This window comes from Schistocerca americana, chromosome 1 (genome assembly GCF_021461395.2).
Source record: "Schistocerca americana isolate TAMUIC-IGC-003095 chromosome 1, iqSchAmer2.1, whole genome shotgun sequence".
NCBI classification, from domain to species: Eukaryota; Metazoa; Arthropoda; class Insecta; order Orthoptera; family Acrididae; genus Schistocerca; species Schistocerca americana.
In genome coordinates, this window is record NC_060119.1 from 208,170,577 (window position 1) to 208,196,686 (window position 26,110).

At 45.8% G+C, this 26,110-nt stretch overlaps 1 protein-coding gene across 1 annotated transcript in view; it reads right to left on the reverse strand.

Annotated features, from left to right (window-relative positions):
• The window catches only part of LOC124619194 (protein unc-93 homolog A-like), a 271,654-nt gene that overhangs the window by 55,203 nt on the left and 190,341 nt on the right, over positions 1-26,110 (reverse strand). The window lies entirely within an intron of this gene.

Genomic DNA, 26,110 nt, shown 5'->3' on the forward strand with positions numbered 1-26,110 from the left:
ATATACACTACTGGCCATTAAAATTGCTACACCAAAAAGAAATGCAGATGATAAACGAGTATTCATTGGACAAATATATTATACTAGAACTGACATGTGATTACATTTTCACACAATTTGGGTGCATAGATCCTGCGAAATCAGTACCCAGAACAACCACCTCTGGCCGTAGTAACGGCCTTGATACGCCTGGGCATTGAGTCAAACAGAGCTTGGATGGCGTGTACAGGTACAGCTGCCCATGCAGCTTCAACACGATACTACAGTTCATCAAGAGTAGTGACTGGCGTATTGCGACAAGCCAGTTGCTCGGCCACCATTGAACAGCCGTTTTCAGTTGGTGAGAGATCCGGAGAATGTGCTGGCCAGGGCAGCAGTCGAACATTTTCTGTATCCAGAAAGGCCCGTACAGGACCTGCAAATGGCGGTGGTGCATTATCCTGCTGAAATGTAGGGTTTCGCAGGGATCGAATATAGGGTAGAGCCACCGGTCGTAACACATCTGAAATGTAACGTCCACTGTTCAAAGTGCCGTCAATGCGAACAAGAGATGACCGAGACGTGTAACCAATGGCACCCCATACCATCACGCCGGGTGATACGCCAGTATGGCGATGTCGAATACACGCTTCCAATGTGCGTTCATCGCGATGTCGCCAAACACGGATGCGACCATCATGATGCTATAACAGAACCTGGATTCATCCGAAAAAATGACATTTTGCCATTCGTGCACCCAGGTTCGTCGTTGAGTACACCGTTGCAGGCGCTCCTGCCTGTGATGCAGCGTCAAGGGTAACCGCAGCCATGGTCTCCGAGCTGATAGTCCATGCTACTGCAAACGTCTTCGAACTGTTCGTGCAGATGGTTGTTGTCATGCAAACGTCTCCATCTGTTGACTCAGGGATCGAGACGTGGTTGGACGATCCGTTACAGCCATGCAGATAAGATGCCTATCATCTCGACTGCTAGTGATACGAGGCCGTTGGGATCCAGCACGGCGTTCCGTATTATCCTCCTGAACTCACCGATGCCATATTCTGCTAACAGTCATTGGATCTCGACCAACGCGAGCAGCAATGTCGCGATACGATAAATCGCAATCGCAATAGGTTACAATCCGACCTTTATCAAAGTCGGAAAGGTGATGGTACGCATTTCTCCTTCTTACACGAGGTATCACAACAACGTTTCACCAGGCAACACCGGTCAACTGCTGTTTGTGTATGAGAAATCGGTTGGAAACTTTCCTCATGTCAGTACGTTGTAGGTGTCGCCACCGGCGCCTACTTTGTGTGAATGCTCTGCAAAGCTAATCATTTGCGTATCACAGCATCTTCTCCCTTTCCGTCATCTTCGTGGTGTAGCAATTTTAATGGCCAGTATTGTACTTCGATGGCCTCTCTATATATAATATATAAACATGGTGCTAATTTAAAAAGAAAAGAAGAAGCGGTGAAAGCGATATATTTACAGTGGCGCTACAGAATTGATGAGAAGTTTTTATCTTTGACGTACTATGATCGATAGTTATATTTTATCCTTGACAAGGTTCATCACTGCTATCACGTGTAATCCAGACCACGCCCACTTTCCACGATATTTAGGCCTTCTTCGACGTCCGACTCGTCAGTTGGCAAGACTCAGCACTACCAGTAGCACCTCCGAAAATGCCAACGTAGCTTTGGACGAAACTTGAGGGACAGAAGAGTTCCACGGACCACGGCCACACAGCCCGGAAGAAATCTCGGCAGCTGAAACATCCGGTCGTGAAAGCCTTCCTTGTGTAATCACTGGAAGCAGTCACTTCCATTAAACATTTAGTAGTATGCGCAAAGGAAACATTTAAAGTGGAACAACGACATAAAAATAATATTAAGAAAGGCACATAACGTTCAGTCATAGGGAGAAATCTCAGGGAGTGCAGCCCCTTACGAAGAAATTAGCTTAGAAAGCTCTAGTTTCAACGATACGATAATGACGTTACTGTCACTCTTACTACATAATAACTAATGAGCCAAAACATTATGACCACTTAATTAATAGTTTCTTTGTCCATCTTTGAAACGAAATACGTAATTGACTCTGCATGCAGGGATCCGACAGTTTGTTGGTAGGTTTGTGGAGGTACACTATGTGATGAAAAGTATACGAACACCTGGCTGAAAATAACTTACAAGTTCGTGGCGGCCCCTATTGATAATGCTGCAATTTAGTGTGGTGTTGGCCCACCCTTAGCCTTGATGACAGTTTCCACTCTCGCAGGCATATGTTCAATCTGGTGCTGGAAGGCAGCCCATTCTTCAAGGAGTGCTGCACTGAGAAGACATATGTCGGTCGGTGAGACCTGGCACGAAGTCGGCGTTCCAAAACATCCCACATGTGTGCTACAGGATTCAGTCCATTACAGGGATGTTATTGACGTGTAACCACTCCGCCACAGGCCGTGCATTATGAACAGGTGCTCGATAATGTTGAAAGATGCAATCGCCATCCCCGAAATGCTCTTCAACATTGGGAAGCAAGAAGGTGCTTAAAAATCAATGTAGGCCTGTGCTGTTATAGCGCCACATAAAGCAACAAGGGGTGCAAGTCCCCTCCATGAAAAACACGACCACACCATAACACCACCGCCTCCTAATTTTACTGTTGGCACTACACACGCTGGCAAATGACGTTCATCGGGCATTCTCCGTACCCATACTCTGCCATCGGATCGCCACATTGTGTACCGTGATTCGTCAGTCCACACAACGTTTTTCCACAGTTCAATCGTCCAATGTTTACGCTCCTTACTAAAAGCGAGGCGTCGTTTGGCATTTACCGGCGTGATGTGTGGCTTATGAACAGCTGCTCGACCCTGAAAACCAAGTTTTATAACGTCCCGCATAACTGTCATACTACTTGCATTGGATCCTGATGCCGTCTGGAATTCCTGTGTGATGGTCTGGATAGATGTTTGCCTATCATACGAGGGTCGGTCAAAAAGTAATGCCTCCCATTTTTTTTCTACTTAAAGAAATTAAGTTAAGTGAAAAATTTGAATTTGGCGCCATTCCTCAAACCTTCTTCTGCAATCCACTGCAGTAGTAACTTTCTGTGTCAACAGGTGGCAGCACAGCAGAAGTTTGTAAGATGGCCGACATCGATGTTCGTTTGAGACAGCGTTGTGTGATTGAATTCTTGAATGCAGAAGGTGAAACGCCCATACGCATTCATGAAAGACTGAAGAAGGTGTATGGTGTTGTGACAGTGGATTTCAGCACTGTTAGACGATGGGTTCGTCGTTGTAAGGAAGCTGAAGGGCAAACACCGTTGACTGACGAAAAGCGGAGCGGCAGGCCGGTGAGTGCAGTGACTCCACACAACATTCAGCAAGTTGATGACATCATTCGTGGTGACCGTCGGGTGACTGCAGATGAAGTGTGTCGCATTATTTCTCTTAGTAAAGGCAGTGTGATCACGATTATTAAACAATTGGGGTACTCAAAAGTTTGTGCACGGTGGGTTCCAAGAATGTTAACCGATCAGAATAAAGAGACAAGGAAAACAATAGCCTCCCAACACTTGCAGCGCTTCCGTTTGGAGGGAGATGAGTTTCTGAAAAAAATTGTGACCGGGGACGAAACATGGGTGCATTTTTTTGAACCCGAATCAAAGAGGCAGTCAATGGAGTGGCGTCACACAAGCTCGCCGAGGAAGAAAAAATTCAAAACTGTGCGATCGGCAGGGAAAGTTATGGCAACAGTTTTCTGGGATACAGAGGGTGTGATTCTGGTTGATTTTTTGGAGCAGGGATGCACAATAAATTCTGTTCAATACGTCACAACCCTCAACAAACTTAAAGCACGTCTTCAGCGAGTTCGCCCAACAAAATCAATGGCAGATGTTCTTCTTTTGCATGACAATGCAAGACCACACACCAGTCGTCACACCTCTGACGAGATTGTCAAAATTGGATGGGAAGTTTTGCCTCATCGCCCATACAGCCCTGACCTGGCACCATCAGACTTCCATCTGTTCGGGCCACTAAAAGAAGCTCATCGTGGGATTCATTTTGAAGATGAGGAGGCCGTCAAAACATCCGTGCGTCAATGGCTTAGGAAGCAGAGCTGTGATTTTTACCGTGCTGGGATACATGCCCTTGTTCAAAGATGGACCAAAACTGTAGAGATGGGCGGAGATTACATTGAAAAATGACAAAATGATCCTCAATGTTGTGGTTTTCAACCTATGTAATTGCATTTAAATTTCCTGACAATTAAACGTAGAAAAAAAAAATAGGAGGCATTACTTTTTGACTGACCCTCGTACATTACGACCCTCTTCAAGTGTCGGCAGTCTCTGAGTCAACAGATGAGGTCTGCCTGTACGCTTTGGTGCTGTACGTGTCCCTTCCCGTCCCCACTTCACTATCACTTCGGAAACAGTGTACCTAGAGATGTTTAGGAGTGTAGAAATCCAACATACCGACGTATGACACAAGTGACACCCAATTACCTGACCACATTCGAAGTCCGTGAGTTCCGTCGAGCGCCCGATTCTGCTCTCCCACGATGTCTAATGACTACTGGGGTCGCTGATACGGAGTACGTGACAGTAGGTGACAGCACAACGCACCTAATACGAAAAACGTATGTTTTTTTGGGTGTCAGCATACTTTCGATCGCATGGTGTATGTGGCATTAGATATCTACTCACGGGTCATGTAATTCGACTAAATAAAAGGCCACTGATTTGCGTAAGCGGTGACAGCGCCCGATAGAGACCTAGATGAGTTTGATAGGATAGACATCAGGCGAATTTGGTTGCCGAGACATCAAAATGAAATCACTACAAAGCTCCTCAAACTACAGTAGTACGGTTCTGGCTCCGACATACGGACAATTATACAGCTGAAAGCCCGCACGGTTGGTCGTGTGGTCTAACGTACGGCTTTCCGGGCGGGAAGGAGCACCGGTCCCCGGCACGAACCCGCCCGGCGGATTTGTGTCGAGGTCCGGTGAGCCGGCCAGTCTGTGGACGGTTTTTAGGCGGTTTTCCATCTACCTCGGCAAATGCGGGCTGGCTCCCCTTATTCCGCCTCAGCTACACTATGTCGGCGATTGCTGCGCAAACAAGTTCTCCACGTACGCGTACACCACCACTACTCTACCACGCAAACATAGGGACTACACTCGTCTGGTGTGAGACGTTCCCTGGGGGGTCCACCGGGGACCGAACCGCGCAATAACCCTGGGTTCGGTGTGGTGGAGGTGTGGACTGCGGTAGTCATCGTGGGGTTGTGAATCACTGCAGCGGCGGCGGGGACGGAGCCACTCCGTCGTTTCTAGGTCCTCGATTAACATAACATAACATACAGCTGAAAGATGACTTCGGCGTCGGGGAAGACATCAAGCATGAAGGGATGAAGGTGGTTCGCAGCTACCAGCGTGTCTTCGATTGCTACCACAAGTCCCATGCAAGTACCGGTCGCGCGGTTCCAGACTGTAGCGCCTAGAACCGCTCGGCCACTCCGGGCGGCCCAACTTCAGTGGCAAATGCTGCAAGAGAGTCGTTGTGACTGACGGTATGATTTAGTGTTAAATTACGAGAGCATCGTTTCTAGAAGAGTCAACCAACAATTGCTGCATCCAACGGATATCTCCCGAAAAGACCACGAACGTAAAATTAGAGAGATTAGAATTTATACGATTTTTACTTATAATAATTCCTATTCCTGCACTCGTTCGAGACTGGAACAGGAAACGGCGCACGTGACAGTGCTACATCCGTAAGGTGTCTTGCGGTCGGTACATGTATGTGCAAACGCAAAACCGGATTTATGAGAGCTAAGCTGCCGAACGTTGCCGACCTCTTCTTCCCGTCGCTCGTGGATAAATTTGAAACAAGTATACTATTTCGCGCAACAGTAGATGGCAGAAAATATGTAGAAGAAATTCACATGTGAAGCAAAACATTAGTTGTCATTTTCGCTTTGGGTGAAACAGTTCACATCTCGGGCAGGCTAGTAGCTACCACTTCTTTGTGTCATGTTCGCTGTCTGAAGCGCATTTGAAGATGACGATCTTAGCACTGGGCAACATGATACGCTCTGTGTATCAGAAAATCACGAGCCTGTAGCAAATCTAGTTTTTTTTCACTGAATGACGTTTCGACTCCGAATAGAAAGCTCTTCGATCGTCGAGGTACACAGAATGTAACTGCTTTCCTCATCTGTATTCGTTATGTTGAGGGATAAACGCCATTCGCATTTAGTTTTTCGAATTCGTGGTGTCTGTTGTGTAAAAGGCTGTTTTGCGCACAGCAGGTTCCGTCATGAAGTCATGAACATGATGATGAATATGGATACAAATACAGACCGCTAACGCGACGGTGCCTCCAATACTTAAATGTTGAGTGTAGACTGCATTACAATCACATTTACTAAGCATTAAACGACTACTACAGAATATTTGGGTTTGGTTTGGTTGTTTGGGGGAAGAGACCAAACAGCGAGGTCATCGGTCTCATCGGATTAGGAAAGGATGGGGAAGGAAGTCGGCCGTGCCCTTTCAAAGGAATCATCCCAGTATTTGCCTGGAGTGATTTAGGGAAATCACGGAAAACCTAAATCAGGATGGCCGGACGCGGGATTGAACCGTCGTCCTCCCGAACGCGAGTCCAGTGTGCTACCACTGCGCCACCTCGCTCGGTAAATACACTCCTGGAAATTGAAATAAGAACACCGTGAATTCATTGTCCCAGGAAGGAGAAACTTTATTGACACATTACTGGGGTCAGATACATCACATGATCACACTGACAGAACCACAGGCACATAGACACAGGCAACAGAGCATGCACAATGTCGGCACTAGTACAGTGTATATCCACCTTTCGCAGCAATGCAGGCTGCTATTCACCCATGGAGACGATCGTAGAGATGCTGGATGTAGTCCTGTGGAACGGCTTGCCATCCCATTTCCCCCTGGCGCCTCAGTTGGACCAGCGTTCGTGCTGGACGTGCAGACCACGTGAGACGCCGCTTCATCCAGTCCCAAACATGCTCAATGGGGGACAGATCCGGAGATCTTGCTGGCCAGGGTAGTTGACTTACACCTTCTAGAGCACGTTGGGTGGCACGGGATACATGCAGACGTGCATTGTCCTGTTGGAACAGCAAGTTACCTTGCCGGTCTAGGAATGGTAGAAGGATGGGTTCGATGACGGTTTGGATGTACCGTGCACTATTCAGTGTCCCCTCGACGATCACCAGTGGTGTACGGCCAGTGTAGGAGATCGCTCCCCACACCATGATGCCGGGTGTTGGCCCTGTGTGCCTCGGTCGTATGCAGTCCTGATTGTGGCGCTCACCTGCACGGCGCCAAACACGCATACGACCATCATTGGCACCAAGGCAGAAGCGACTCTCATCGCTGAAGACGACACGTCTCCATTCGTCCCTCCATTCACGCCTGTCGCGACACCACTGGAGGCGGGCTGCACGATGTTGGGGCGTGAGCGGAAGAAGGCCTAACGGTGTGCGGGACCGTAGCCCAGCTTCATGGAGACGGTTGCGAATGGTCCTCGCCGATACCCCAGGAGCAACAGTGTTCCTAATTTGCTGGGAAGTGGCGGTGCGGTCCCCTACGGCACTGCGTAGGATCCTACGGTCTTGGCGTGCATCCGTGCGTCGCTGCGGTCCGGTCCCAGGTCGACGGGCACGTGCACCTTCCGCCGACCACTGGCGACAACATCGATGTACTGTGGAGACCTCACGCCCCACGTGTTGAGCAATTCGGCGGTACGTCCACCCGGCCTCCAGCATGCCCACTATACGCCCTCGCTCAAAGTCCGTCAACTGCACATACGGTTCACGTCCACGCTGTCGCGGCATGCTACCAGTGTTAAAGACTGCGATGGAGCTCCGTATGCCACGGCAAACTGGCTGACACTGACGGCGGCGGTGCACAAATGCTGCGGAGCTAGCGCCATTCGACGGCCAACACCGCGGTTCCTGGTGTGTCCGCTGTGCCGTGCGTGTGATCATTGCTTGTACAGCCCTCTCGCAGTGTCCGGACCAAGTATGGTGGGTCTGACACACCGGTGTCAATGTGTTCTTTTTTCCATTTCCAGGAGTGTATTTGGAAAGTAAGTACTTTAGGTTTGCATGTAAATGTCAGCAGCTGAGAACAAAGTTGCACTGACGCGGCGCCATCTATTGATTTTCACGAAGTCACTCAAGTCGTTGTTTTAATTCGGTAGTCATTTGACAGTGGACGAAAGCAAAAGACAATGCCTTCGAAAATTGTTTGTCCTACAACTTGAGAAGCACATTCCAGAATTCGATTTTTGTGCGCAAACGAGTCTACGCCGCTCAGATTCGTCGTGGGTTGAGCCTACTTTAGGTGCCGAGAGCAATGAATGAAATAAAGGTCAAACAATGGCGCCAAGACTGTTAAAAGTGATCGTGCAAGTATACACGATTAAGGACGGAGCAACAAGGTCATTTCACAAACATAAAATAGTGCAACAACTGCACCAAAAGCTGCGATCTGATCAAGTGACGGTGAGTGCTCTGGCTGATAAATTTCACCTTGTTGGGCTCACCACTATTTGGCCGATTGTCGTTGTAAGCTCGGATATCACCAATTATATGGAAAATGGGTACTAAAAATGGATAATGACCGACACAACCAGCAAAGCATGTCAAGATTCTGGCTTTCCTTTAAGAACTTTTCGACCAACCACCTGCAGTCGTGAAATGCACCCAGCGACTGTTAGCTATTCACGCACTTGAAGTACACTTTAGGCTGAAAAAAAAAACGACGCACCACAAAGAAATTATAAGAATGGGACGGACATGGGTAGATGTGATGTACCGGGTGATCAAAAAGTCAGTATAGATTTGACAACTGAATAAATCACGGAATGATGTAGATAGAGAGGTACAAATTGACACACATGCTGAGAATGACATGGGGTTTTATTAGAACCAAAAAATACAAAAGTTCAAAAAATGTCCGACAGATGGCGCTTCATCTGATCAGAATAGCAATAATTAGCATAACAAAGTAAGACAAAGCAAAGGTGATAATCTTTACAGGAAATGCTCAATAAGTCCACCATCATTCCTCAACAATAGCTGTAGTCGAGGAATAATGTGAACAGCACTGTAAAGCATGTAAGTTATGGTGAGGTACTGGCGTCGGATGTTGTCTTTCAGCATCCATAGAGATATCGGTCGATCACGATACACTTGCTACTTCAGGTAACCCCAAAGCCAATAATCGCACGGACTGAGGTCTGGGGACCTGGGAGGCCAACCATGACGAAAGTGGCGGCTGAGCACACGATCATCACCAAACGACGCGCGCAAGAGATCTTTCACGCGTCTAGCAATACTTTTTTTTTGGTTCTGATAAAACCCCATGTCATTCCAAGCATGTGTGTCAATTTTTACCTCCCTGCCTACATTTTTCCGTGCTTTATTAAGTTTTCAAATTTATACTGACTTTTTGATCACCTGGTACATGGACAGAGAAAAAAAATGATTACAGTTTCAGAAAATTTGGATGATCCATTCAAGATAAAGAACTTTCAAATTGACCAAGTCAATGACTCGTTGGTCCACTTATGGCCCTTGTAAAAGTAGTTATTCGGCTTGGCATTGATTAATAGAGATGCTGGGTGTCGTCCTGAGAGATATCGTGCCAAATTCTGTCCAACTGGAGCGTTAGATAGTCAAAATCCCGAGTGGTTGTGGGCTCTACGCATAATGCACCAAACGTACTCAATTGGGAAGAGATCCGGCGACCGTTCTGCCTTGCCGGTTTGGTAAGCACAAAGGCAAGGAGCTAGAAACTCTTGCCATATGCGCGCGGGCATTGTCCTGCTGAAATGTAAACCAAGTGCAACAAAATGAGGCGTAGAATTTCATCGACATACCACTATGGCTATCAGGGTGTCACGTGACAACCAAAGGGGCCCTACTATGAAAAGATATGGCACTTCTGACCGTCACGTCTCGTTATGGGACCCTACGGCGGGCGACATTGAGACTCATTTCACATCACTGTCTGAAGCGTCTAGAGACACGTCTTAGGTCTGGAATCTCATGGACTGCAGCAGAATTGTCTTCGGTGATGAATTCCTCTTCGAAGTGAGCCCTGATGACCAGCTAAGGCTCGTTTGGAGCCGCCACCGACAGAGGAGGGATACTAACCTGACTGTCGCCTGCCAACCAGGAATGTTGGACTGGGGAGCCATGTATTTTCATAGCTGCACCCCTTTGGTTATCATCCGCGCTGCCCTTACAGCACAGCGGTACGTCGACAATGTCCTACACCTCGTTTTATTGACCTTCATAGCAACCGGCCCAGAGCTTACATTTCAGTAAGATAATGCCCACCTGCACACGGTGGGAGTTTCTCGTCTTTGTGCTTGCCAAACCCTACCTCTGCCGGCCGCGGTGGTCTAGCGGTTCTGGCGCTGCAGTCCGGAACCGCGCGACTGCTACGGTCGCAGGTTCGAATCCTGCCTCGGGCATGGGTGTGTGTGATGTCCTTAGGTTAGTTAGGTTTAAGTAGTTCTAAGTTCTAGGGGACTTATGACCTAAGATGTTGAGTCCCATAGTGCTCAGAGCCATTTGAACCATTTGAAACCCTACCTCTGCCCGCAAGGTCACCGGATCTCTCACCAACTGAGAACATTTTGAAGCGTGTTGTACAGGGCCCTCCAACCACTTCGGGATTTTAACGATCTAACGCGCCAATTGGACAGAATTTGGCACGATGTCCCTCAGAAGGACATCCAACAAGTCTGCCAATGAATGGTCAGCCGAATAAATGCTTGTATAAGGCCCAGTGGTGGACCACTGCGTTTCTGACTTGCTCAATTTGTGAACCTCTTTCTCCTGAATAAATCATCCTATTTTTGAAACTGCAATCATTTGTTTGTCTGTACATGAACATGACATCTACCGATCTGCGTCCCATTCAGATAATTCCTTTGTGGTGCGTCGTTTTTTTTTCTTTTTTAAAAAAAAGAGCGAAATCGCCTGGTGGACAACAGTTAAGGTGTAAGTAGACTGTTTATATGTTTGTATGTTGGCAGCGCTATAGACTGCATTAATATCACTGACCGCGCTCTTTGCCCTCGTTAAGAGACTCTGTGGTTGGAAGGACCCGCAGTTAGAAGTTAATAGTTAGCAGTGATGGAGGTTTGAAGTGTTAGCGCGAGCGGACGGTTTGGACATGTACTTCTTGATGCGATAATTTTCCAACAGCCTTGTGTATTCTAGAAACTTATTTTATTTTAGAAACTTCTAATTGCTACCAGTTTCAGCATTGCATTGACTCCATCTTCAGGCCCCACTCGTCATAGTCGTAAAATCGCAATACGCGGAAGGAGCCATATAACTGGATCCGTGAATCAAATCGTCCAGCAACAGCTCTTGGTGGCCATGCGACACAGTCTGTGTCGTTTCTGAAGAAGATAAATTTGTTAACTTCCAGTATAGATTTACGTGTCAGGAAGTCGTTACTGAAAGCATTTGCATACAGTGTAGCCATGTATGGAAGTGAAACACGGACGATAAATAGTTTGGACAAGAAGAGAATAGGTGGTTTCGAAATGTGGTGCTACAGATGAATGCTGAAGATTAGATGGGTAGCCCACATAACTAATGAGGAGGTATTGAATAGAATTGGGGAGACGAGAAATTTGTGGCACAACTTGATTAGAAGGAACGATCGGTTGGTAGAACATGTTCTGATGCAACAAGGGATCGCCGATTTCGTATTGGATGGCAGCGTGGAGGGTAACAATCGTAGAGGGAGACCAAGAGATAAATACACTAAGCAGATCAAGAAGGATGTGGGCTGCTGTAGGTACTGGGAGATGAAGCAGCTTGCACAGGATAGAGTTGCATGGAGAGCTGCATCAAACCAGTCTCTGGACTGAAGAACACCAAAACAACAATTACTGATGCACGTCACTTTTATTTGTCCCGCCCTGTAGAGCAGAGGGTACACTTGCTATCATTGCGTCGTCCTGTCTTCTCTATTTCATTCGCAAATGGGACATGGGGAGAGTGGTTGTCGGTAAATCTCCGTATTAGTTCTAATTTCTCGAATTTTCTCGTTGTGGTCATTTCACGACATGTCTGTGGAAGGAAGTAATATGTTGTCTGATTCTTCCCGGAACGTATTCTGTTGGAATTTAAATAATAAACGTCTCCGTGATGCACAACGCCTCTCTTGTAGCATTGCCATAACGCTCTCGTGTCGACTAAACGATTCCGTGTCGAAACGTGCTGCTCATCAGTGGATCTTCTCTACTTCGTCTAATAAAACAATCTGGTAAGACTCCCAGACTGACGAGCAATACTCAAGAGTTCGTTGAACAAGTATTTCGTAAGCCACTTCTTTCGTGGATAAACCACATTTCTTTAAGAGTCTTCATATGAATCTCAGTTTGGCAATTACTTTTCCTATTATTAATTTTATATGGTCATTCCACTTATAGCCGCTCCGAAGGGCTACTCCTAGGCGAGTTACGGTAGTTACTGTTTCCAGAAATTTGTCGCCTATAGTGTAAGTGTACATTAGTGGATTTCTTCTCGTGTGTATGCGCAGTATTTTACTTTTACTTACGTACAGGGTCAACTTTGTCGGTCCCATTTTTCTGTATCCAGGGCGGCAGGCATCGTATTCAATACAGAAATGGATCACTGAATATGACGTATTGTAGGCGTCGCTAGTAATCTTTTTGAAACAAAACTGAACTTAAGATGAAACCTCGATTTAATTACACAACTGACAATTCCACGAGATTTTAACGCATTACTGCCGCTTGTTGTCATGTATTTCCAAGGTTGTATCAGAATTAAACAAGCAGCTGAAATATTGCATCGGAAATGCTATATACTGCACCTTTCCAAAAGGCCAGCACGAAGGATTCGTGGAAACTCTCGGAAAACTCGTGATGGAACCCGGAAGTCAGTGATGCCACAATCGGCCGCTTCGCCTGCAACCAAGGTACTACGTACTATACATAGACAGAGGGAGCCACGTAAGTGTATCAAAATGTAGAAATACTTCCATTTAAAAGAACAACAGAAAAGCTGCTCCGGCCCGCTGAAAATGTAGATTCCTGTAGGACAGGCCCGGCTAAGGCCTTGCCAGTGTCAGGGTCTCGTCGAAAACCGGTGCGACGACTCGGCGGGGAGTTACACAAGTTGTGAAGGCCACGGTCGCGTCCTCGGAAAACTCCACCAGCCGCGCTTAGGTAATGTGACGACTGCTAAGGTCAAAGAGGCCCGTGATTTAGTATCGTTTAGTTCACAGCCTCGTTTAAAGACGCCCATAAAACCAACATACAGATACTAACGAATATGATTAATAGACCACCGGGGCACTTATAATGTTCCTCTCCGCTTCTCTTTTCGTGAAATCTAAAGAACTTCCCTTGTGAAGTCCACGTGGTCCATGTCATTTGCTATTTATTCATTTTCGAGGTGAGATTATGCCACAATCACTAAGGGAAACAATTTGTTGGCCGTTTTGCAATCAAATTCTAGCGCGCTTGTAAGACAGTTTTGATTAGGTGCGCTACCGTCACTCTGTCCATCGAGACGGAGTTAATTAGCTACAACTGCCACGACATTGGTTAACCTGCCAGCTGATCTCTTGCGAGATCCTACGAATCTCTGAAAAGTCACGTTTCCGGATATTGATATCTGGAAGCTATGAAAGTGACAGTAACGCGAAAATAAACACTACATCACTGAAAAATATAATTTCACAAAATCTAGTTACAATTTCTGCCACTAAAAGCTTTCTCCAGCTTCATATTAGCTCTAGAAAACACGGGGCTACTAAATAATTGCCAAGATGGTTAACGTCTGTTTGGGTATCTTGTTGCATATACCGTACAAAAACGAACTGCATTGTTCCTACATTCTGCATACATCATGAGCATGTCAGCTTTTCTGCGTTAGTAAATCCCATCGTCCACTCGAGACCTACTTCAACTATCACACACTATCTAATTAGCAAGTCGCAGTGCACTCGAGGAACATACAAGCACACTGTAACATCGTACCTAGCAACTACGCAGACTGAATGGCACAAACAATAGGACTTTTCAACATACGATATCTCGTTAACGACTCTCACTAGAATCCTGCAAAAAACAGCACTGCCATCTAATTTACCCTACTTTTAGTTTTTAATGTCAATAGGCATTGCTCCAATTAAAAAGGTGTATGTTTGCCCCCCATGAACCATGGACGTTGCCGTTGGTGGGGAGGCTTGCGTGCCTCAGTGATACCGAAGGCCGTACCGTAGGTGCAACCACAACGGAGGGGTATCTGTTGAGAGGACAGACAAACGTGTGGTTCCTGAAGAGGGGCAGCAGCATTTTCAGTAGTTACAGGGGCAACAGTCTGGATGATTGACTGATCTGGCCTTGTAACACTAACCAAAGCGGCCTTGCTGTGCTGGTACTGCGAACGGCTGAAAGCAAGGGGAAACTACAGCCGTAATTTTTCCCGAGGGCATGCGGCTTTACTGTATGGTTAAATGACGATGCCGTCCTCTTGGGTAAAATATTCCGGAGGTAAAATAGTCCCCCATTCGGATCTCCGGGCGGGGACTACTCAAGAGGACGTCGTTATAAGGAGAACATAAACTGGCGTTCTAGGGATCGGACTGTGCAATGTCAGATCTTTTAATGTGGCAGGTAGGTTAGAAGATTTAAAAAGGGAAATGGATAGGTTAAAGTTAGATATAGTGAGAATTAGTGAAGTTCGGAGGCAGGAGGAACAAGACTTTTGGTCAGGTGAATACAGGGTTATCAATACAAAATCAAATAGGGGTAATGCGGGAGTAGGCATAATAATGAATAAAAAAGTAGGAGTGTGGGTAAGCTACTACAAACAGCATAGTGAACGCATTATTGTGGCCAAGATAGACACGACGTCCATGCCTACTACAGTAGTACAAGTTTATATGCCAACTAGCTCTGCAGATGATGAAGAAAGTGATGAAATGTATGATGAGATAAAAGAAATTATTCAGGTAGTGAAGGGAGACGAAAATTTAATAGTCATGGCTGACTGGAATTCGGTAGTAGGAAAAGGGAGAGAAGGAAACATAGTAGGTGAATATGGATTGGGGGTAAGAAATGAAAGAGGATGCCGTCTGGTAGAATTATGCACAAAGCATAACTTAATCATAGCTAACACTTGATTCAAGAATCATAAAAGAAGGTTGTATACATGGAAGAATCCTGGAGATACTAAAAGGTATCAGATAGATTATACAATGGTAAGACAGAGATTTAGGAACCAGGTTTTAAATTGTAAGACATTCCCAGGGGCAGATGTGGACTCTGACCACAATCTATTGGTTATGAACTGTAGATTAAAACTGAAGAAACTGCAGAAAGGTGGGAATCTAAGGAGATGGGACCTGGATAAACTGACTAAAACAGAAGTTGTAGAGAGTTTCAGGGAGAGCATAAGGGAACAATTGACAGGAATGCGGGAAAGAAAAACAGTAGAAGAAGAATGGGTTGCTCGGAGGGATGAAGTACTGAAGGCAGAAGAGGATCAAGTAGGTAAAAAGACGAGGGCTAATAGAAATCCTAGGGTAACAGAAGAGATACTGAATTTAATTGATGAAAGGAGAAAGTACAAAAATGCAGTAAGTGAAGCAGGCAAAAAGGAATACAAACCTCTCAAAAATGAAATCGATAGGAAGTGCAACATGGCTAAGCGGGGATGGCTAGAGGACAAATGTAAGGATGTAGAGGCTTATCTCACTAGGGGCAAGACAGATACTGCCTACAGGAAAATTAAAGAGACCTTTGGAGAAAAGAGAGCCAATTGTATGAATATCAAGGGCTCAATGGAAACACAGTTCTAAGCAAAGAAGGGAAAGCAGAAAGGTGGACGGTGTATATAGAGGGTTTATACATGGGCGATGTACTTGGGACAATATTATGGCAATGGAAGAGGATGTAGATGAAGATGAAATGGGAGAAACGATACTGCGTGAAGAGTTTGTCAGAGCACTGAAAGACCTGAGTCGAAACAAGCCTCCGGGAGTAGACAACATTCCAATAGAACTACTGACAGCCTTGGGGGAGCCAGTCCTGACAAAACTCTACCATCTGGTGAGCAGGATGTATGAGACAGGTGAAATACCCTCAGACTTCAAGAAGAATTTAATAATTCCAACCCTAAAGAAAGCAGGTGTTGACAGATGTGAAAATTACCGAACTGTCAGTTTAATAAGTCACAGCTACAAAATACTAACGCGAATTCTTTACAGATGAATGGAAAAACTGGTAGAAGCCGACCTCGGGGAAGATCAGTTTGGATTCCGTAGAAATGTAGGAACACGTGAGGCAATACTGACCTTACGACTTATCTTAGAAGATAGATTAAGGAAAGGCATTTGTAGACTTATAGAAAGTTTTTGACAATGTTGACTGGAATACTCTCTTTCAAATTCTAAAGGTGGCAGGGGTAAAATACAGGGAGCGAAAGGCTGTTTACAATTTGTATAGAAACCAGATGGCAGTTATAAGAGTTGAGGGGCACGAAAGGGAAACAGGTGTTGGGAAGGGAGTGAGACAGGGTTGTAGCCTCTCCCCGATGTTATTCAATCTGTATATTGAGCAAGCAGTAAAGGAAACAAAAGAAAAATTCGGAGTAGGTATTAAAATCCATGGAGAAGAAATAAAAACTTTTGAGGGTCGCCGATGACATTGTAATTCTGTCAGAGACAGCAAAGGACTTGGAAGAGCAGTTGAACGGAATGGACAGTGTCTTGAAAGGAGGATATAAGATGAATATCAACAAAAGCAAAACGAGGATAATGGAATGTAGTCGATGTAAGTTGGGTGATGCTGAGGGAATTAGATCAGGAAATGAGACACTTAAAGTAGTAAAGGAGTTTTGCTATTTGAGGAGCAAAATTACTGATGATAGTCGAAGTAGAGAGGATATAAAATGTAGACTGGCAATGACAAGGAAAGCGTTTCTGAAGAAGAGATACACTGCTGGAAATGGAAAAAAGAACACATTGACACCGGTGTGTCAGACCCACCATACTTGCTCCGGACACTGCGAGAGGGCTGTACAAGCAATGATCACACGCACGGCACAGCGGACACACCAGGAACCGCGGTGTTGGCCGTCGAATGGCGCTAGCTGCGCAGCATTTGTGCACCGCCGCCGTCAGTGTCAGCCAGTTTGCCGTGGCATAAGGAGCTCCATCGCAGACTTTAACACTGGTAGCATGCCGCGACAGCGTGGACGTGAACCGTATGTGCAGTTGACGGACTTTGAGCGAGGGCGTATAGTGGGCATGCAAGAGGCCGGGTGGACGTACCGCCGAATTGCTCAACACGTGGGGCGTGAGGTCTCCACAGTACATCGATGTTGTCGCCAGTGGTCGGCGGAAGGTGCACGTGCCCGTCGACCTGGGACTGGACCGCAGCGACGCACGGATGCACGCCAAGACCGTAGGATCCTACACAATGCCGTAGGGGACCGCGCCGCCACTTCCCAGCAAATTAGGGACACTGTTGCTCCTGGGGTATCGGCGAGGACCATTCGCAACCGTCTCCATGAAGCTGGGCTACGGTCCCGCACACCGTTAGGCCGTCTTCCGCTCACGCCCCAACATCGTGCAGCCCGCCTCCAGTGGTGTCGCGACAGGCGTGAATGGAGGGACGAATAGAGACGTGTCGTCTTCAGCGATGAGAGTCGCTTCTGCCTTGGTGCCAATGATGGTCGTATGCGTGTTTGGCGCCGTGCAGGTGAGCGCCACAATCAGGACTGCATACGACCGAGGCACACAGGGCCAACACCCGGCATCATGGTGTGGGGAGCGATCTCCTACACTGGCCGTACACCACTGGTGATCGTCGAGGGGACACTGAATAGTGCACGGTACATCCAAACCGTCATCGAACCCATCGTTCTACCATTCCCAGACCGGCAAGGGAACTTGCTGTTCCAACAGGACAATGCACGTCCGCATGTATCCCGTGCCACCCAACGTGCTCTAGAAGGTGTAAGTCAACTACCCTGGCCAACAAGATCTCCGGATCTATCCCCCATTGAGCATGTTTGGGACTGAATGAAGCGTCGTCTCACGCGGTCTGCACGTCCAGCACGAACGCTGGTCCAACTGAGGCGCCAGGTGGAAATGGCATGGCAAGCCGTTCCACAGGACTACATCCAGCATCTCTACGATCGTCTCCATGGGAGAATAGCAGCCTGCATTGCTGCGAAAGGTGGATATACACTGTACTAGTGCCGACATTGTGCATGCTCTGTTGCCTGTGTCTATGTGCCCGTGGTTCTGTCAGTGTGATCATGTGATGTATCTGACCCCAGGAATGTGTCAATAAAGTTTCCCCTTCCTGGGACAATGAATTCACGGTGTTCTTATTTCAATTTCCAGGAGTGTATTTGTTAACATCGAGTATAGATTTAAGTGTCAGGAGGTCATTTATGAAAGTATTTGTATGAGGTGTAGCCATGTATGGAAGTGAAACATGGACGATAAATAGTTTGGACAAGAAGAGAATACAAGCTTTAGAAATGTGGTGTTGCAGAAGAATGCTGAAGATTAGATGGGTAGATCACATAACTAATGCGGAGGTACTGAATAGAATTGGGGAGAAGAGGAGTTTGTGGCAGAACTTGACTAGAAGAATGGACCAGTTGGTAGGACATGTTCTGAGGCATCAGGGGATCACAAATTTAGCACTGGAGAGCAGCGTGGAGGGTAAAAATCGTAGAGGGTGACCAAGAGATGAATACACTAAGCAGATTCAGAAGGATATAGGTTGCAGTAGGCACTGGGAGATGAAGAAGCTTGCACAGGATAGAGTAGCATGGAGAGCTGCATCAAACCAGTCTCAAGACTTAAGATCACAACAACAACAACAACAAGCCTTAGCCAAATCACAAACCTCTTCTTCCAAAATCTGAACCGTAAAAAACTATCACTTTCGTTCTTCATTCCACAGAACGGCATAGCCTTCCTTCTTCTCCACTTGTGTGCCTTGTAATTAATAAAATATTCTTGGGTTTGAAGCAGCGTCAAGTGCCTAACTGCCCACGAGCAAACAGACATCTCTGTCACTGCCAACTGGTTGACTGTCGTGTGGATGCCGCTGTCGGGTAAATATAGTGTGAATCACCTAATACTTGCACCACAAATATTGCGGAAGTGGGAAGTGCTACTGATGTGTGATTTTCACAGAATGGATTGTACTGTTAGCCAATCAACAAATTTTAATAATACATAGAAAGTGTATTTTTGTGCAAATGTACACTTTTTTAATTGGAGAAATACCTATTGACATTAAAAAACTAAAATTAGGGTATGTCAGAAAGTAAGCGCAAACATACACTTTTTTAATTGGAGCAATGCCTATTGACATTAACAAACTAAAGGTAAGGTAAGTCAGAATGTCAGTGCTATTGCAGGATTCTAGTACGAGTCGTTTACGAGATATCGTGTTTTGAAAAGCCCCACTGCTTGTGCCATTCAGCCTGCGTAGTTGCTAGGTACGATATTGTTATGTTTACTTACAGTGTGCTTGTGTGTTCCTTGAATGCATTGCGACTTGCTAATTAGATAGTGTGTGATAGTTGAAGTAGGTCTTGAGTGGACGATGGGATTTACCAATGCAGAAAATCTGACATGCTCATGATGTATGGAGAGGGTAGGAAGAATGCAGTATGTTCTTGTATGGTGTATGCAAAAAGATATCAGAACAGACGTTAACCATCTCGGCAGTTGTTTAGTATTCTCTTCAACCAGTCACGTGAAAGTGGTCGTGTAACACCTAGACAACATGACAGAAGGAAATAGCGACGACAGAAGAGGGGAAAATTAATGTTCTTGCTGCTGCTGTAGTTGATCCTCACGTTAGCTCCCGCACAATCGCGCGAGGAAACGGCATAAGTCAAGCAAGTGCCTACGCGTTCTTTGACGACTTACGTTACGTTCCTATCACGTCTCTTTCCATCAAGAGCTGCATGGAAACGATTATGAGAATCGTGTTAACTCCTGTACAAGGCCATTAAGAAAGGCTACTCCAGATCTATCGTGTACAGTGTTTAGTTATGAAGTCACATTTACCAATAACGGACGGGTAAACCACCGAAGTAGACTCGTATGCTATTGGTCTGTTAACAATCCCGAACCATTGTGCGATCGATAGGATCTCCCTTTGGCCGTGTCCTTCCTACCAGACACACTGACGCCGGTATTGCATTACAAATTCCCATTGACTTCGTCTGGTAGAATGTCAGCGTCTAAAGAAGGTAAACGTGTAATGTGGGATGGTGAGCCATCAGCTCGGACCCGCTTTTCATAGACGGAACATTGAACGCGCTTAAGTATTGCAGCCTCCTAACAGACCGTCTTCCACGGATGTTATAAGACGTTCCTCTGCAGACTAAGAGGAACATGGGATATCAACATGACGGTTGTCCTGCCAAAGTACATGAATTACTACAGCATGCCTTCAAGAATTGTTTCCAAATCGCTGGGTAGGACGCAGCGGAACCTGTACCTTGGCCGGCCTATTCCTCGGATTTGACGCTTGTAGACTTTTTTTTGTGGGGGAAGCTGTTTTTTTAGATGTCAAATCCGAATGACGCTAGATTTTGGAAAGCGAGTTTTCAGTTTTATCGTAAGAATGAATTTTTTATTTATTTGATTCATTTTAAACCATTTCTGCGTATTGAATTCATGTAAGAACGAATTTTACGTGATACATTTAGCTTGACTTAAAAGCATCGTACCTCGATAACGGATAAAGTTTATTGGATTAAAAAAAAATTATTTCTGACATTATCTATTGACTAATTTTTGAACGGTTTCGTACAAGTTTACATATAGAAGTGGCGCGCTTCAAACACCTTTCGGAAAAGCTATTTTTGCACGTAAAATCCAAAAAAGCAAGATTTTTCTAAACGGTCGAAACTTAACTTTGATCATGGACCGATACAATGGTGGACAGAATCTGAACCATCAATCTCGCTCCTGTACGGAGTTATTTAAGGGTGGCTTGTTTTGCACTTAAAATGCGAACGACCTTGTTCCTAGTTCAAGTACGAACCTAGCATCAAGACACGCCCCCCGCCCCCCGCCATTCCCTCTCCCCCACAAACCGCGATTCGGCGCGTGGCCTTTTCATAAATATTTGCTATAGCGCTTCCACCCACTTAAGTCTTCTCCAACTAATTCAGTCTTTCCCATTTGCATTCAAGTACATCCTGCTCATTTCCTGATGTTGCCTACCCTTTCTTCGTTATGCTGTCGTTTCTTTCATGGAAGTTTCTTGCCTTGCCTTCTGCCGGAGTGCCAAATCAATTTCCGGCTAAATTCCAGTGTAATATTATATCAGTCACTTTGACATCCTGAATTCTTATTTTATCTTATTTATTTGTCAGTCTGTTGGATTTCTCCATAATCTTTCCTCATTGAGAGCAATTCATTAGAGAAACGACGTGCACTCCCTTAGGAGCTTACCGATATGATAAAGACGATAGATAGCAGATACGCGTTTAACGTCTCATCAACGACTAGATGATTAAGAGATTGTGGCGAAACAAGCGCTGTATCATTTGAGAGATACAGAAGCGAGCGAGTGTGTTGGGACTTACCTCAGTTCACTGCTAGTAGCACCACGTGGCCATGACGCGTCTGTGCGTAGCACTCACGTATTATTGCACCATAATTTAAGAATGAAATTAAAACTTTGTCAGCATGTGCTTTAGTATATTAATGTTTAAACTATAAAATCTCAGATTGATCGTATAAATATTTTTCCCTAAATACATGGTTTTAAGAAAAAAAAAGTGGTGCTAAATAATAAAGATAGGAAGCCAGAAAGTGGTCATAATGTGCAGATGTATGTATGGTAAAAGTCTCAACGTGATTAAGAAAAATTAAAGGCGCTAAATATTAGACTTAGAAATGTGAAAATTTGTATGCAGCTTCAGTTCAACATAAAAATAGTAAATACGTGACCCCATTGAGCTACCTCCAATAGTTTTCGAGTAATTTACTGAAAACTATATTTGGAACAAAAACATCCTAATTTGTAGCAGATTAAGTTCAAATGGCTCTGAGCACTATGGAACTTAACATCTGAGGCCGTCAGTCCCCTAGACTTAGAAATTACTTAAACCTAACTAATCTATCACACACATCCATGCCCGAGGCAGGATTCGGACCTGCAGTCGTAGCGGTCGCGCGGTTCCAGACTGAAGCGCCTAGAACCGCTCGGCCACTTCGGCCGGCAGGAGATTAAGTACCTGTTATATTAATGCTAGAAAATTCTGATTACAGCACGTGACGAAACCCATTAAATAATAGACCTATAACAAGTTTCAACGCCTGAAGGTTAATAATAACAGCCCGGCTGATGTGACCAAGCGGTTCTAGGCGCTTCAGTCTGGAACCGCGCGACCGCTACGGTCGCAGGTTCGAATCCTGCCGCGGGCATGGATGTGTGTGATGTCCTCAGGTTAATTAGGTTTAAATAGTTCTAAGTTCTAGGAGACTGATGACCTCAGATGTTAAGCCCCATAGTGCTCAGAGCCATTTGAGCCAGTTTTTAGCTAGCATGAAAACAAAAATAGCGTCCACTATATATAAGGTGCGACAGTAAAGTAATGAGACTGATTTTCTTTGCAAGATGTGGAAACCCTGCAGCCTTGCGTAGGCACAATATCTTTAACCTTGATCTATAAGCTGCTTCTAGTCCAAGTGGTACATTGATGCAAGTGTTCAGTCTTGAGCTGTGCTATAATAAGGTAACACGTGTTTATGTCCCTCGTCACGGAAATGGAACCGCATAATATTGAGCAATGGTATGCCATTTCTTTTTGCGTTAAATTGGGTGAAAACGCGTCGGCAACTTACAGTAAGCTTCAGAAGGCTTTTGGAGAGGAGGTTATTTCAGGAGCTCAAGTTTTTCGTTGGCATAAAATGTATAGTGAAGGCAGAACGAATGTTGAAGATGAAGACCGCAGTGGACGACCATGCATGCTTGTGTGCTTCTTTGATTCCAAGGGAATAGTTCATAAAGAGTGGGTACCTCCTGGGCAAACAGTTAACCAATATTACTACAAAGAAATTTTAGAAAGACTTCGTAAAAGAGTTATTCGTGTCCGTGCCCACATAGCTGATTTTTGGATTCTGCATCACGATAATGCGCCATCCCATACTGCTCTGTCAGTACAGCAATTGTTAACCTCAAAACAAATTTCAGTACTACCACAGCCACCTTATTCACCAGATATCGGCCCGTGCGACTTTTTTCTATTTCCAAGAGTCAAAACGGCAGTCAAGGGACACCATTTTCAAACAACACAAGATGTCCAAAAAGCTTTGACAAGGGTCTTGGAGGATATTACAGAAGATGAGTTCCAGGAATGTTGCCATCAATGGTAGAAGCGCTGGAAAAAGTGTGTGCAATCAGAAGGGAACTACTTTGAAGGAGACAACACTAAACTTGGCTAAAACGGTAAGCAACATTTATATCACATCAGTCTCATTACTTTATTGTCGCACCTCGTACACCGATGTGCAGCCCTTGTTGCACTTCGGACTATATGGTCCTTGTCATTTTTACTTCCAAATCACGAGAATTAAAGCGGCCTACGTACTGTTGGAGCTTATTGTTCCAAGCACGATCGTAACAAGCAAACCACAGCTGCGGAAGAAAGTCGCATCGCCGCAACTCCACGGAGACAAATGGGCCGCATAGGTTTCAGCAGCCAGCATATCCAGTACTTTCCCGTGCTTTCACTCAGCTTGTACGTCATTCACGGACTGTCATTTGGTAACTATCATCACTATTTTCGGACATCACTAGAAGGTGCCAAGTTAATACACTTTTGGTTGGATCGTACTGAACGCGAGGCTTTTGCTTGTATTAATCTAGCAGACGACTGGCACGCAACAGGGAATATGTTATCAGTAGGCAGGAGCAGTGGTTCCCCGCGGGAAGTCGTCGTTGGTGCACAGCAGTTTCATTGTGGGCACTTCTTTATTCCGCTCCCGTAACTTGGCGGTCGGCGTGACTGATTTATATACAGAGGACACTGGTTCATTTTCAGGAAGTGGCAAGGACCTTTCCTTGGTGCCAGGATTTGCATGACGTGTGCTCAACCTCGAGAAACCAACGAAGCAGCTTCTCGAATGATAAGTAGCGTCTCGAAGATCCGAAATGTGACAAAGTCTGGGAGAGCGGTACGCTGACCACAGACGCTTCCAGATAGCATCCAAATGATGCCGTTGCCAGAAGATGACACCGTGCGGAGTTCCCTTTCTTTTTTTATCCCCGTCTTGAGCAGCTGGTGTCCGGCGGATGCTTGCGGCCTTTTGGACTAAGTAGGATAGCAGTCAGGACGTCGGCGGCTTGTATCCATCCTCCCAGTTCATGTTGTTACGGTATCTATCTATGTCGACAGCCTCTCTTATTTTTCAACGCTACATCCACTGTTTCAGAGCTTCTTGTAATCTGATAGTCTGACCATGGTACAGGTCGTATCAGACAATTGCTGCTTTGCCGTGACGGCACATTGACATACACCGTTGGTTCTCCAATACGCATATGCTAATCAGTGTCCTTGTTTCACTAACGCGAACATCGGCCCACTCATGTTGCACTTCATAAGCTTTCATAGCTACACTACTCGCCATTAAAATTGCTACTCCAAGAAGAAATACAGATGATAAACGGGCATTCATAGGACAAATATATTATACTAGAACTGACATGTGATTTCATTTTCACGTAATTTGGGTGTATAGATTCTGAGAAATCAGTACCCAGAACAACCACCTCTGGCCGTAATAACGGCCTTAATACAACTGGGCATTGAGTCAAACAAAGCTTGGATGGCGTGTACAGGTACAGCTGCCCATGCAGCTTCAACACGATACCACAGTTTATCAAGAGTAGTGACTGGCGTATTGTGACGAGCCAGTTGCTCGGCCACCATTGACCAGACGTTTTCAATTGGTGAGAGATCTGGAGAAAGTACTGGCCAGGACAGCAGTCGAACATTTTCTGTATCCAGAAAGGCCCATACAGGACCTGCAACATGCGGTCGTGCATTATCCTGCTGAAATGTAGGGTTTCGCAGGGATCGAATGAAGGGTAGAGCCACGAGTCGTAACACATCTGAAATGTAACGTCCACTGTTCAAAGTGCCGTCAATGCGAACAAGAGGTGACCGAGACGTGTAACGAATGGCACCCCATACCATCACGCCGGGTGATACGCCAGTATGGCGATGACGAATACACACTTCCAATGTGCATTCACCGCGATGTCGCCAAACACGGATGCGACCATCATGATGCTGTAAACAGAACCTGGATTCATCCGAAAAAATGACGTTTTGCCATTCGTGCCCCCAGGTTTGTCGTTGAGTACACCATCGCAGCGTCAAGTGTAACCGCAGCCATGGTCTCCGAGCTGATGGTCCATGCCGCTGCAAACGTCGTCGAAGTGTTCGTGCAGATGGTTGTTGTCTTGCAGACGTCCCCATCTGTTGACTCAGGGATCGAGACGTGGCTGCACGATCCGTTACAGCCATGGGGATAAGATGCCTGTCATCTCGACTGCTAGTGATACGAGGCCATTGGGATCCAGCACGGCGTTCCGAATTACCCTTCTGAACCCACCGATTCCCTATCCTGCTAACAGTCATTGGATCTCGTTCAACGCGAGCAGCAATGTCGCGATACGATAAACCGCAATCGCGATAGGTTATAATCCGACCTTTATCAAAGTCGGAAACGTGATGGTACGTATTTCTCCTCCTTACACGAGGCATCTCAACAACGTTTCAGCAGGCAACGCCGGTCAACTGCTGTTTGTGTATGAGAAATCGGTTGGAAACTTTCCTCATGTCTGCACATTGTAGGTGTCGGCAGTGGCGCCAGCCTTGTGTGAATGCTCTGAAAAGCTAATCATTTGCATATCACAGCATCTTCTTCCTGTCGGTTAAATTTCGCGTCTGTAGCACGTCATCTTCGTGTTGTAGCAATTTTAATGGCCAGTG